Raw genomic sequence first — 14,487 nt, forward strand, 5'->3', positions numbered from 1 at the left:
TCACTCCACAAAGTCTACATCGCTGATCCCCTTTCACTCTCCTTCTGTGCAGGTTTGTTGGTAAAGGGAGTGTGCCATAACACTGTCTGCAGTAGGGAAATGTAGCACGGTTTTAATCCCCATAGGTCAGTCCATGTGACCCTTTTGGAACACCAGGGATACTAGCTCCTCACCTCTTGACCTTTCTTCCTCCTGGTCCTATATATATATGTATATATATATATTATATATATATATATAACATAAATGTATTGACAGAAGAAATAAGATGTGTGGGTTAACAACCCCTCTGAACAGTATATATAGTACTCAGTTATATGTGTTTTGGTGAAATGTCTTACAACTGTAATATTTTCAATAAAAAACATTATTTCTGAGGTCTTGTGTATATGGGGTCTGATCAATAAGTATTTCTATTGTTGCCATAGTGATGAAGCTAAAGCATGCAGAGTAAAGCTGCTTGGCACAGATTGACCTTGATCTCTGCTGGGCATGTGCACTAAGTTTTAACATTCTAGCTCACTTCTGCTGTTTACAGCAGTGCTTTGAAGTAATGTGATTGTTGCATTGACCATGACAGAAAAAGTTGTCATGGTGATACCTGCTCAGAGATCTGCACACAGTTGCAGAAAGTGTATAGGCTGTGCACAAGTGTATGAGTGGTTCAGACCTTACCAAGATGGCTAAAAGAAATGTTGATAGTAACGAATGTTCTGGGATACCTGCAAGCAGCAGAACAGAAAAACATCACAGATATGCATGCAGCTGTGAGGGGAAATCGTTGAATTACCATTCATGAGTTATTAGAGGATGTGCATATTAGTTACGGTTCTTGTTTTCTCCATGAAGATTTGGGTATGAGACGCATGTCTGCCAAGTTTGTGCCAAAATTGCTTTCAGCTAACCAAAAGGTCACTTGGGTTCTAGTTGCACAAAATCCCCTTGATTGTCAAGAACAATGAAAACTTTAAAAAAAATTTTGTGTAAGCTTCTGAGCAGGTATCGTCAAGCTTTTGACAAAATTTGATGCAAATTCTCTGCTCAACCCTCTCTGTCATGGTCAATGTGATGAACACACGCTACACATGTTACTTCCAAGCACTGCTGTAAACAGTGGAAGTGAGCTAGAATGTTAAAACTTAGTGCACATGCACAGCAGAGGTCAAGGTCAGTCTGTGACAAGCAGCTTCACTCTGTGGGCTTTAACTTCATTACTATGGCAACAGTATGGTTACTTACTGATCAAACCACCTATTCACTCTGATTTCTGGAGGGAATGTTATTGTTAACACCTAAAAGAAGATGCTTCTTTTTCTATTCACCTTTGTTGAATGCAACTTTGACCAGGAGAAACTGATGTCATCATACAGTATCCAATGGTCATTTGATGTTTTAACTCTGAATCATAATCTGCTCCTGACGGTTGGTCTGCAAATATGGCCAATCCATTGCACACCATCTCTTCCTCGCTTCCAGCTTAACTCCTTGCTCTTGAATTCATAACCAACTGCCTCTCCCATTCTGTTCACAGCTACCTTTTACTCCTTCGCTCTAATTCCAATGACTAAGCATCCTCCATACTAACTGGGTAGGGGATCCCCTTCAGCCAACCTCAACAAAGAATAGTTGTAGGCTTGCTCCCATACAAAGGTTTGACTGCAATCTACCTCTCACGGGACTGTGCTGGATCCAGGTTATTTTTATTATTTTCTTTTCAGATCCCAACACATCTGGCCTCAGGCTTGTCTGAAAAATCCAAGCAAGTTGCAATCTTTCCTCCCAGTTCTACTTTTATATCCTCTGACTGGGCCCCATGTAGTTAACTGCTTGTCCATTTTGCTGTTCTTACTAGCTTTTCTCCTTCCTTCACAAACTTGATTACTGGTGCTGTTTTCCCTGATGTTGGTTTTGTTGCATCTTTCCTGTTCCATGCTGTGAGTGATTGTTGCAAGTACCTTAAGAAGGTCCCACTTGTATCTTCCTTGAATAAATGCTGTTTTACTCCCTGACATGTTCCAGGGTGCTGCTCACTCCACAAAGTCTACATCGCTGATCCCCTTTCACTCTCCTTCTGTGCAGGTTTGTTGGTAAAGGGAGTGTGCCATAACACTGTCTGCAGTAGGGAAATGTAGCACGGTTTTAATCCCCATAGGTCAGTCCATGTGACCCTTTTGGAACACCAGGGATACTAGCTCCTCACCTCTTGACCTTTCTTCCTCCTGGTCCTATATATATATGTATATATATATATATATATATATATATATATACGACAGGCTTCTTTCAGTTTCCGTCTACCAAATCCACCTACAAGGCTTTGGTTGGTCCAAGGCTATAGTAGAAGACACTTGCCTAAGGTACCACGCAGTGGAACTGAACCCGGAACCATGTGGTTGGGAAGCAAGCTTCTTACCACACAGCCACTCCTCTTTTTTCTCAAAATGAAAAATGCTGTAAATATTACTCATTGCGCCCCACCTCTCCTTATAGGAAATGGGTCATGGCTACTTTCTTTAGGTTTTGCTGTCTTCCATTGTTGGAAATGGGAAGAACTGAGACCCCATGTTCTATTTATTATTGTTTAGTGAAGAGTGAGGGAGTGCAATGCAAATCAAATTGAACATATCTGGCTCTGTATGGGAAGTATCTGTACAAACTTTTATTTCAGCTAGAAAAAAGTAATTAAATTTGCCTGCCCCTCCACCAAAACTCTCTTTGACTACTTCAGGATTGAGCAAATAGCAATGGTGTGAGCAGAATTGTAATAAAGGTAATAACAGTATCCCATAAAATATTCAAAATATTAGACAGTAACTGGTATTTTGGCTGTTACATAATAAGAACTGGTAGAGAAATAGAGGGATCATATTTATAATGCCTGACAATATATTACCTGTTAAAATAACATAATTACTGCTGACCATTTCAAAAGATATCCTAGCTACATCATGATAGCTTCTCTAGAATTCATGTTGATATAGTACAATAAATGTGGAGTAATCAAGACATCAGAATTCTGTGATACAAATGACATCACCATCTGCACCGCAGACTTCAGGAAACTGGCCAACCATTTTATCAACTATCAGTTAGGTAAAACCAGAAGCAAGATAGATTTCAATTTTGTTAAAAAATGTGAATAAGTGAATGGTTGAAAATACCAAGTTTTTCCCTCTTGAAAATGTGCCACTCACCATAGATGAGAAATAGTTTCTTCAAAACAAGAGCTAGACAAACTTAGAAATGAAAGACAATATGGCAAAAATATGTCAAGAGTGAAAGAGCCCTTGGCTGGTCATATATTTAGAAAAATATGAGCTAATGATCATAACAGAAGGAGGTGACATAAAGAAAAAAATTGACAGTTTCTACAGAATGACTGACTAGAAGACGCTGCCTACATACATTGCTTGTATGTGATCCCAACCAGAGGGAAGATATATTTTAGTGAAATAATAATATAGATAGGGCAATAGTAGTTGAAGGATATGTTGGGAAGTGGAGGAACAGAAAAAAATATTGAATAGTTAAAGAGAAGTTATGCTTCAGGGATAGTTAGCAAAGGAAGCATGAAAAACTTATGGTGAAAAGAGAAGATACACCGAGACATTATAAAGTAGACTTTTATATATGTAAATGCAGAATGCCAGCAGGGTGAGAGTCTACTTCAAGTTGACAGCAAAGTAATTAGGGATATGAAGGTAATGAAAGCAACAGGTCAATGGGAAAGAGACTTCTGGATCTGGTGGTATAGGGAAGTGTTGTAATTAATAACTGACATTTTAACTGGTAACTGCTACAGGAATAAAATGAGGAACAAGAGAGGACATTTCAGAAGTATCATTGTTGCAAAAGATTCTGATAGTTATTGCGACTATTAGAGAATTAACCTAAAGATGCCATGGGGCTTTGTGTGAAAAACATCACTGCAGTCATATTTCTTGTTATTAACTGCAGAAGAAATACTTAGCTAGTTGTAAGTCTATACATTGGTTGGATGACAAGACCCCGCTTTCCTGTGGGCCATTGGTTGCTTAGAAAGCCAGAGGTTTGGGAAATGCTTATCGAGGCCTTTAGAAACTATGTACAGAGATTCATTAATGAATCTCTGTACAATGAGCCTAGCAGACAGGTAGGGGTCTACTAGTGGTAAGTCCTTCTTTCTTGTTCATTGTGGTCTTCCAAGCCATAATAGCTGTCCACAGAGGCAACAATATGCTGATGAGGTTTTCTGTTTTAGATGCTTTATCTTCAGATATATGCAGGACTTGGTGTCTTTGCAGGTGAGTTTTGTGTCATTAATGTCCCTCCTGAGTAGTTCAAATACAACACCTGCAGGAAAGAAATGAGAAAAGCCAGTGATTAGGAAAGAAGGAATGGGTGTGTTTATTAGTTCAGGAATGGGGAATCTGATTGCTCACCCTGCTAGTAATGATGCCCAACTTTTCCTCAAATTACTCCCTATCATATCATTGAAAGGAAATGGATACAAAGGATTGGTACATTTGTTCAAATAAATGCTTATATTTACAGACATGATGTAGTCTACTCTTATAAACACCCTCTATAGCTTATAGTTTCTTTGTTTCAGAAAATCAGACAGCATTAAAATATATTGTAACTCTCCTATTACCCTGTCACATCTAAAGTCTGTTTATCTCATCATCATACTTCATCCTCTCACCTTACTATGTCTATGGTAAAAAAAAAATTTCTTTGCTGCTAGTGTGGTGAGTGTACATTAAATGCTAATAATGTATAGTGTGCAAGTGGAAAGATGGAAGGTAGTCCCAGATAAACACCTCACAGGAAAGAAAAAGCAGGATAATTCTTCTGTGAGAGAAGTACGGAGATTGGGTGTGGGATGGATGAAGTCATTGAGATAGTCTGGGTGTGTGATAGGATAATTAAAAATGAGATTAGTTACAGACAACTTGGCAGCAGCAATTGTTTCTGCATATATTTCAGCAACCAAGATTAGTACATGACCAGAATGGACATTGTTATGAGAGTCTTTTGCAGACTACTTCATCAACAATTGACAACTTCTTTATTGTAACTGGAAACTTTTAACAATCATGTTTTAATTCTATGTAGTCTTTTATAATTATACTTGGAAATTGTGACTTTGGTACAAGAAATTCAATATTGAATGGCTGAAAATATTTCTATAATAATTTGTACTAGATGAAGGACCAATTTTGTAAAGTAAATTGTATTAAACACACACAGTACTATACATATGTACATATACACAAATAAAAACAATCTTTCATCCAGATTCTCCAACCCATGTCAGCACAGGAATCAAACATTGGATTGAAAGAACTGAACAGCGGTATAGATGTCAACACAATTTTTTCTTCCCTTCTCTTTTCCATTGACACTCCTTTCAGATACACAGGCACCCATACACACACACACACACACTCTCTCTCACAAAACAATGATAAAAAGAAATCCAGTCAATTCTTTGACAAGTGACATTTGCCCCCCCCCCCCTCTTGAAGTGACCAGCTGGGTTTGCCATTTCTACAAGCCAAGAATCATTTACTATTGGAAGACTGACCAGCTACAAAGATGTAAACACATTTTTTTCTTCTTTCTCTCCTCCTTCCTTTTTCCATTGACACTCCTTTCAGATACACAGACCCCACACACACACCCTCTTTCTCGCCAGACAATGATAAAAAGAAATCCAAACAATTTTTTGAAAAGTGACATTTTGCCAACCCAGATTCTTAAAACAAATTTATTGCCTTTCTGTATGAAATGATCAAATAGCTACATGAATAAAAATAATTTCAATCCATATTAACATGTAATCTCCTCCATTTATGAAAAATATGATTGAATTTGTTGAACTTTGTTTTATAAGTTAAATCATATACTTATATATATATAAGGAAAAAAAGTCAAGGTAGAAAATGCTAAAATAATTTTATCATAAAAAACATTTTAGTACCGGTTTCAGTCATTGAGACAATGGTATACTTTTGGCCAAATACTTCTGCAGCTGTATCACAAAGAAGATGGCATCTGTGGTACTCTTCCCAGACAAAAATCAAACTGCATCTCATCTAGTTTAATTCTATTTCTAATCAATTGGGCTATAACTCTCTCAGTAACTTTCATGACCTAATCCAGCATGAAAGATGGACATTAAATGATGATTATACACACACACATAGAGAGAGAGAGATACTTACATACATTCACATTTATAAATACATAGACACCCACTCTCACATAGAGAGAGACATTAGGTTCACAAGAAAGTGCGGAGGCATTTCAGGAAAGAAAAGAAATGAATGCTTCTTTGGTCTTAACTGATAATCAAGAAAATAGTTCCCCTTACTATTGATGACTTAAATCGCATCTATTTGGCAAATTGGTGATCCCTCACACATAGCATTCTTCATATTATGAAGTAAAGAAGCAGTATAATCTTTAAGCTCTTCACAAATAGTAAACTCTTCTCTCTAAATAATATTGCAATGATATGAAAAGATGATAGTCAGATATATGAAAATCAGGAGAGCAAGGAGGATGAAATAAAATTTTTCATATTTAGTGCCATGATCTTTCCCTGAGTGACTTAGGCAATATGTGGCACTAATTTCTCATGTAAGAGCAACATCCCTTTATGACTGACCAATGATAAGTACATTTTCTGCAAATTTTTGTGCAATGCAACAATATTTTTCTGCATGAATGTTTCAGTTTGATTTAAAACTTTATGATAGGCAACAAACTTCATATCCAACCGAACTGTGGAGAGAGTTAGAGGAGACATCAGGACCAAAAATGAGTGGAAGTAACAGTACATCAAGAAGCAGGGCATTTGAACATCCTCTTTCTTTATCAAGATGTTGAGGTGAACAGATGTGTAGAAGGGATCTCAGAGGGAGAGTAGTTTCTGGCCAGATGTTGGGGAAGTGTACACATGTAGGTGCAACCAACACATTCTGCTGATCCTTCTGAAGCAAAGCTGGATATTCTGATGTGATTTTGTTTAGAGGTAAGAGCATTCTTATTTTTGCCTTTCCTTCTTCACAAACACAGAGCATAACTGGTGTAGAGCTGCATTATCCACATTTGCAGGGTGCAACACATTATTATTTCCATGAAGGCATGATAATAGAGAAGCTACTTCTCATCACTTTCAAATGGATCCACATATGGCTAGTTGGATTGGTAGAGATGGATAGATATGTATACATATAAAAATTACAAAATGGGACAAGAACACAAAACATCCAGACAGTTAGGTGATACAAAAATGAGACAACAAAATATCCAGATAGACGATACAAAGAAACCAAGGACGGGTCATTCGAAGTTTTCTTTCCTCAGTTGAGTACCAGATTATCTTTGCAATTTCGGCTGATTATACTCAAAATTGCTCCAATCTGGCCAGCTCCAAGGAAAAACTAAGCTAAGAGCATTAGATTCCTTGGGAGAAAGCAGTGAATGTATACAAAAACAAGGACGGAAAAAAATGGACAAAGTTACACAAATACAATAAAAATAATAACAGGACATAACAACAGGTGTCTTTCGAGTAACACATACACATACACATCCACACACACACATGGACAGATTAATTAATTAATTCATTCACTAAATACTTGCATACATTTTGTAGTAGAATTGCAGCTAAAGACATCTTTAATATTTCATTGTAACAAGATGCAAAGCAATGGCTTAAACGACTTCTTAGCTGGTAGGAGTGGATTCACATCAATAAATAACAGACAACTAGACTGTTATCTGGGTAAAATTGTGCCTTGAGGAAAGGATGCTACATGAACATTGTGTATAAATTTCCAAGTTCTGCTGTACCATGGGTAATCTCATGGCAGACTCTACCTCCTGCATTCCAGGAGACCACCTTTCTCTCACAGTTCCTGTCGTGCTGTTAATGCCCGGCAATGGATACAACTTCCTATCTATAAAATCTGTAGCACATTTCCAAATATCACACCTCTATCCATCCCATTTCCAAACACAGTCACTTAGGTAAGGTGGAGGTCAATAACGTCTATTGCTGCATCAAAGTTCTGGCACCACTCGCTGACTTACATCTGTCAATGCATTCACAGGTTGTGTTTTGGCTCCCAGTAGATGGTTTGTGATTGGCAGGCCCAGATCCTCTTCATTACTATGACATGTATTCCTCTGCCTTTCCTCCTTCAGGGTACACTTGTGCTGGTCTGTCCAGACAGTGTTTCAACTTCAATGCATTGCAGGTGAGTTTCTCATTGGCCAGTGTCCCTGCAATCATCTAGCCTTTAATTTCAGTTACTGTAAAGGGTTGGACATTGAAGGAAGGGTCAGTTGTTAAAGTTTTCCTGTTTCATGAGCATCTGGTTGTCAACATGTATTTGGTGCTCAGTAGAATGGTTCCATTTATTAAAGTTTTTTTTCTTTGTTTAGCATCTGAATCATGTTGGATGATCTGATTGTGCATTGCTCCTGTTAATGCTGATTTCACACGGAGCACATTGGCTGATACTGTGTGATTAAACAAGCTCTTTCAGCTGGACTGATACTAGTTGTACTGTAGAGTTGCAACAGAAAGTTGTGGACTGCATGTCTGGGGTCCTGTTCCTCAATGTAAGTAATGTGGGCTACTTTACCCAACATCCGCATAAAGGTTTTGGCAAGTCCATTGCTCTCAGGTTGTTGTGGATCAATTCGCCTATGTATGAAATCTTGCCATTTGGCATATTTCCTGAATTCCTCTCACTGGAAGGTAGTGCTGGTGGGGGTGAGCAGCAGTCCATTATCATTTTCTGTCACCCCTGGAATTCTATGGGTGCTTAATACTTTATGAAGCTTTGGAATCAAATGGTCCACTGAGATTGTTGAGAGGATGAGTGGCGGCTTTGGTAGTCGTAGGCATTGAATCGCCCAAGCTCGTACTTGACAACAAAATTTAAACCTTGTAGTTTTACCGAGCAATTGTTAATGTCTGCTGGTCTGTCATATCTTGGGTTGTTCTACAATAGGAGTGGCTGATGGTTAGTGATTAGAATAAACTGTATCCCATACTGAAACACCTTACTGGCAAGAATTCCTGTTATGGTGGCAAGGCTCTCGCCACTGACAGGGGAGTAGTTCTCCTCTGACGGAAACTGATCGACTTGTGGAGTTGATAGGTCTTCATTTACTTGTTTGCAGGTAACGCTGCATAACTGTGGAAGCCACACCTTCTACATCTATGTCTACTGTTAGTTGGATTTCAAGTTTCGACGAAAAAGCGCCCATAACTTTTCCATTCGCTGGGGCGTATTTCTACTTCTCTACTGCGAACTCACAATCGTAAGTCCAGTTAAATCTCTACCCCCTTTTCAACAAGGTACGAAGCACAGCAGTTATGTCACTGAAAGTTTCTATGCCCGTGTGGCCGATGAAATATACGTTATATTGACACATTTGCTCAGGGCAGAAACTTTTCCCTTGAGTATTCCAAAAGATCACCATTTACATTCCCCAACAGTTCATGTCATACGCCATTAAGGGAGATAACTCCCCATCCATAAAACCCGTAGAAGATATAAAAATACTTGTCTGAATTTTAAGTTGATAAAACCCTTGAAAATCCCAGTCGAAAAATATTTTTGGTAGTTTGGTAAAAAGGTAGAACATTTTGATTCACTGTTTACAACTGAAAACGGTAAGTTATACAGATTCGGGTAATTTTCTATTTTACGTTTGTAAAATCAGTTTTTTGTATAACAGATATTTCCTTCAGTAGTTCCTAACGTTTGAAAAAGTGATTTCAGTCGTAGTTTGCCATCTGCGGAAGAATTCTGTTCTGTTGTTTATTTGACACTGTTAGTATTTTATTGCTGACTAGCCCCTAAGTCAATCCTGATCGAGTAGAACTGACGTCCGAAGACACTTGGCTGTCACCGAAGAAGGAAACCAAAATCTTTAAAATAAGTTTTATAATTTTTTTTCTGAATTGTAATTGCTGTTGCATGAAAGAAAGGAGTACTAAAAAATTAAGGGAAAAAAAAAAACCCTTTTCTTTCCATATGGTGTGTGATAGCTACAAAAAGATTACGGCTGCTACTTCTTCAACGCCGTGCCCTGCGTAGAGCAGTGTTGTGAATTATATCCTATCATTAATTCCTTTCTACAATAGTAAATAATAGATATCTTACTTCGTATTGAGTAGAAAAATGCGGCATAGTGTCGAATGACGTTGATAGATGTATACCGTCTTTACCTAATATTAAACATCGCGTCTTAATCGTTAAACAGCCATGATTTAGACGGCGAGCAGAAATAAAGTTTGAACTGGTTCATGACATGCAGAGAGTAAAATATATGGTGCAGACACTGCTCGACTCTAAAAAAAAAAAAAAAAAAAAAACTTATACCTATATATCACTAGTGTGCAGTGTTATAATTCTATGTATTTTTTTTCAGCGCTTCTTTAGAAACGCACCTCTCCAAGAAAATGAAATGCAATTAAAAAAAAAGTTTTGAAATTGGAAAATATATACAAAATAAATGATGTATCCGTTTACCAATCGGGTATTATTAATGATACGAGGGGCCAAATACCCACTGAGTTCTATAACTTACCAAAAGTTGCTTCTTTTACTACTTATTTCCCCCTTAATATATAACCATACTGAACAATCACCTTAAATGATATTACCCTTCATGTTCTAATACACACCGATCCTAAAAAGAGGTTTTCCCTCTTGAAATTTACTCTTGTTCGTCCGAATGGACTCTTAATATGTGCTATACTGGAATGCTTCACAGCTGAAACAGTGAAAACTTTCTCTCAAGCTTTTGTCTCCGGTCCAGATGGAGGATATGTAGACGGAAACCTTCTCCCCTCCCAATTTTTTTTTTTTTTTTTACGGAATTTCATTTTAGGCTATGGAGATTTTCAAAAATCGCAACTTCAACATTTCAAACCCCCACTTTCCTATTTCTTCATTTCCACTTTCCCCCACCCCCCCTTTTTTTTTGCGAAATACGTACAAAAATACGGAGATTATGATTCTGAAAAAAAAATGTTTGTAAAAGTAAATCTCCAAAGCCTAAAACTTGGAATTCCATAAAAAAATTAAAAACTAAGTGGGGAAGGGTTCCGTTTACATATCCTCCATCTGGACCTTATACAGCATAGATTTAGGCGATCGCCGTCAGAAAGTGAACAAATGTCTTGTCCACATTTTGCGTGTGGACATCTTGAGCATAAGGATCAGCAAAATGTTGGTGTATAATCACCTCGTTCGTGTAGGTACCACCATTGAGGATACCGATGTTATTATATGCTCGGTTAGGTACTTCGACCAAAAAACACTTTCTTGAGACTCTCTCTATGCCACCGAATACTCAATGTCCCTTTGCGTCTTTTACTACTTATCTACCCCTTAATTTTTATTTACTTTTTTTAATACACATAGCTTCCCACCAGTGGGCGATTTCAATTTACAGGTGGGTGAATTTCTCGAAAATGGTGGGCGATTTGAAATTTTGGCAGGTGATATGAACATTTTGTAGGTGACAATGAAATTTTAGAAATTAAGTCTGCATTTACTTTTGTAGCAGTTGACTAGTTCTGATAGTGACTCAGCAATTAGAGCAAGGTTGTCAGCATAGAGGAGCTTCCAGGGGCATCCTGTCTTGAATTCCTCTGTTATTGCTTGGAGGACTATGAGAAATAGGAAGGGGCTGAGGACTGAACCTTGGTGGACCCCTACCTCTACCTGGAATTCTTCACTGTACTTGTTGCCAACCCTCACTTTACTGACAGCGTCCCTGTACATGGCATGCACAGCTCTCACTAACCATTCATCTATCCCTAGTTTCCTCATTGACCACCAGATAAGGGATTGGGGGACCCTGTCAAAGGCTTTCTCTATATCAACGAAAGCCAGGTACAGAGGTTTATCTTTGGCTAGGTATTTCTCCTGCAGTTGTCTTTCCAGAAATATGGCATCAGTGGTGCTTTTCTCTGGCATAAACTCAAACTGCATCTCATCTAAACTGATTCTCTCCCTTAGTTGGGCTATGACCCTCTCCGTGACCTTCATTACCTGATCCAACAACTTGATACCTCTGTAATTATTTGTACCTAACACATCACCTTTACCTTTGTAGCAGTTGACTATGGTGCTACTACACCAGTCATTGGGTTATGACTCCTTCATGTATCACCTGGTTAACTATATGGGTGACTAGGCTATAGCCAATACCGCCAGATATTTTGAGCATCTCTGCCGGGGGCTTTCCCTGTTTTCATACTCTTAATTGCCTTATCTACCAAGGTACTGTCAATTCGGATAGTTGGTCCCTCTGTTGGGTCGACATGCGGCAGACTATCTTTCTCCCATTCATTCTCTTTATTGAGCAACTTTCATAGAGGCGTCTCCAAACCTCTCTCTTTGCAGCCTCGTTTAGTGCTAGTTAACCATCATCCATGCAGACACATTTCTCTCCTACGACATCACGATTATGGTAAATCATGCTCTCAATCTCCTGATTTAACTAAACACAAATGTATTCACACAGGAAAGAAACCATATCAGTGTGGTAAATCTTTCTCTTGAAACTCTTACTTAATTTGTCGTAAATTAATTCATACAGGAGAAAAGCCATATTACTGTGTTATCTGTGGCAAATGATTCTCCTATGAAACTTCTTTTACTAACCACCAACGCATCCATAAAAGACAGAGGCCCTATAGCTGTGATATCAGTGATAAATCATTCTCTTAAAATGACTCTTTAATTAAGTACTAACACATTCATACAAGAGAGAAGCTTTATCACTGTTATATCTGTGATAAATCATTTTCTCTCTCTATCCAAGTAAGAAATCATTGATGCATTCATACAGGAGAAAAACCATATCAATGCTATATCTGCAAGAAATCATTCACTGTAAATTGTACCTTAACAAAAACAGGAGCATATACACACAGGAATAAAGCCATATCACTGTGATATCTGTAGTAAATCATTCCCTCAAATTTCTGGAGGAAGTGCTTTAACTAGATATAAATGCATGCACACAAGAGAAAAGCCTTTTCACTGTGATATCTGTTGTAAATCATTCTCTGCAAGTGGTAACTTAACTAAGCATAAATGTTTACATACAGGAGAGAAGTTATATAGTTGCAATGCGTGTGATAAATTATTCTTGAAAATGCTAAATTAACTAAACATAAACCTGTACATACGAGGGGGTGCTGAAAAGTTCCTGGCTTTAAGGATATTGCAAAAGGGTAGAGCTGTTACCTTTACAAGGGAGGTAGGACAACTATTTAAGAGATATGCAAAATATCACGATGGTATACAATATCTCTTTCTCTTTTTTGCAGATTTAACACATGATGGCAGCTCCCACTGTGGATTTTAGTAAAATTGAAGCACCAGCAATCACAAAGTTCCTCTTTTTGCAAGGCAAAGGAGCAGCAGAAATCCATGGTGAGATGAAAAAAGTCTTGAAGGATGGCTGCCCATCTTACTCCACAGTGAAAATTTGGGTGTCAAAGTTTCAAACTGGTAATTTTGAGGTCACAGATGAACCCCGGTCATGTCAGCTAACTTCTACCAGAGAGAAGCCATATCACTGTAATATCTGTGGAAAAGCATATTCTAAAAAAAGTTCCTTTGTTAAACACAAATGTAATCCTACAAAAGACTAAAATTATCCATGTCAAAAGTCAAGTCATTCTCTGAAATATATATATATATATATATAGGAATTTAATTGATATTAAGCATAGTGCCGATCCTCTTAAAAAATGCAATTGTAAAGATGAATCCTCCTGTCCATTGGAAGGGAAATGTTTGGTAAAAGGAGTCGTTTATAGAGCCAAGGTGCAAATAGAAGGCTCATCTGAATATAAGACTTATACAGGGGCTTCGGAAGAAGACCAGCCTGGCAAAATATGTCTTGGAACTAAAAGAAAAAGAAGCCTGACCTTTCAACGTGTCATGGAGCATTCTAGATAGAGCGGCACCATACAGACACGGGGCACACAAGAAAAATTTTAAATGCAATCTCTGTTTGTTAGAGAAATATTTCATTTTATTCAAAGACAATAATTCTTTGAATCAAAGAAGCGAACTTTTGAACTCATGCAGGCACGCAACCAAATTCAAAATGTCGAACATAAATATCCCGTATGGATAGCATATATTTTGTCTTTTTGAATTTTTGATTCTTGGACTAGTCTTTAATCACACCGATGGATTTGTTTCGTGCTATGCAGGTTTCATTCTGCATAGCAAAGTCTTGTACATATATTTTGTTTATATTTCGACATATTCCTTAGGAAAAACCTTCAACTTAGTTTATTTCATTTTATTATATTGTATAGGCTCACTTTGGTAATTTAATTTATAGATAATCCAATATAGGGTGTTATATTTTGCATGTCTTTCATCTAAATTTTTATTATTATGCACTCAGCAATTTTAAATAATAATGTTGTCAGAT

The 14,487-nt window shown here is 37.6% G+C and overlaps 1 long non-coding RNA gene across 1 annotated transcript; it reads left to right on the forward strand.

Moving 5' to 3' along the window:
- Positions 1-9,544: 9,544 nt before the first annotated feature.
- LOC118765067 lies at positions 9,545-13,734 on the forward strand. The gene is made up of 2 exons (XR_005000916.1): positions 9,545-9,685; positions 13,364-13,734. It is a non-coding gene; the product is annotated as an uncharacterized LOC118765067 (long non-coding RNA).
- The last annotated feature ends 753 nt before the right edge of the window (positions 13,735-14,487 follow it).

The sequence above is a fragment of the Octopus sinensis genome, linkage group LG10, assembly GCF_006345805.1.
Source record: "Octopus sinensis linkage group LG10, ASM634580v1, whole genome shotgun sequence".
NCBI lineage: Eukaryota > Metazoa > Mollusca > Cephalopoda > Octopoda > Octopodidae > Octopus > Octopus sinensis.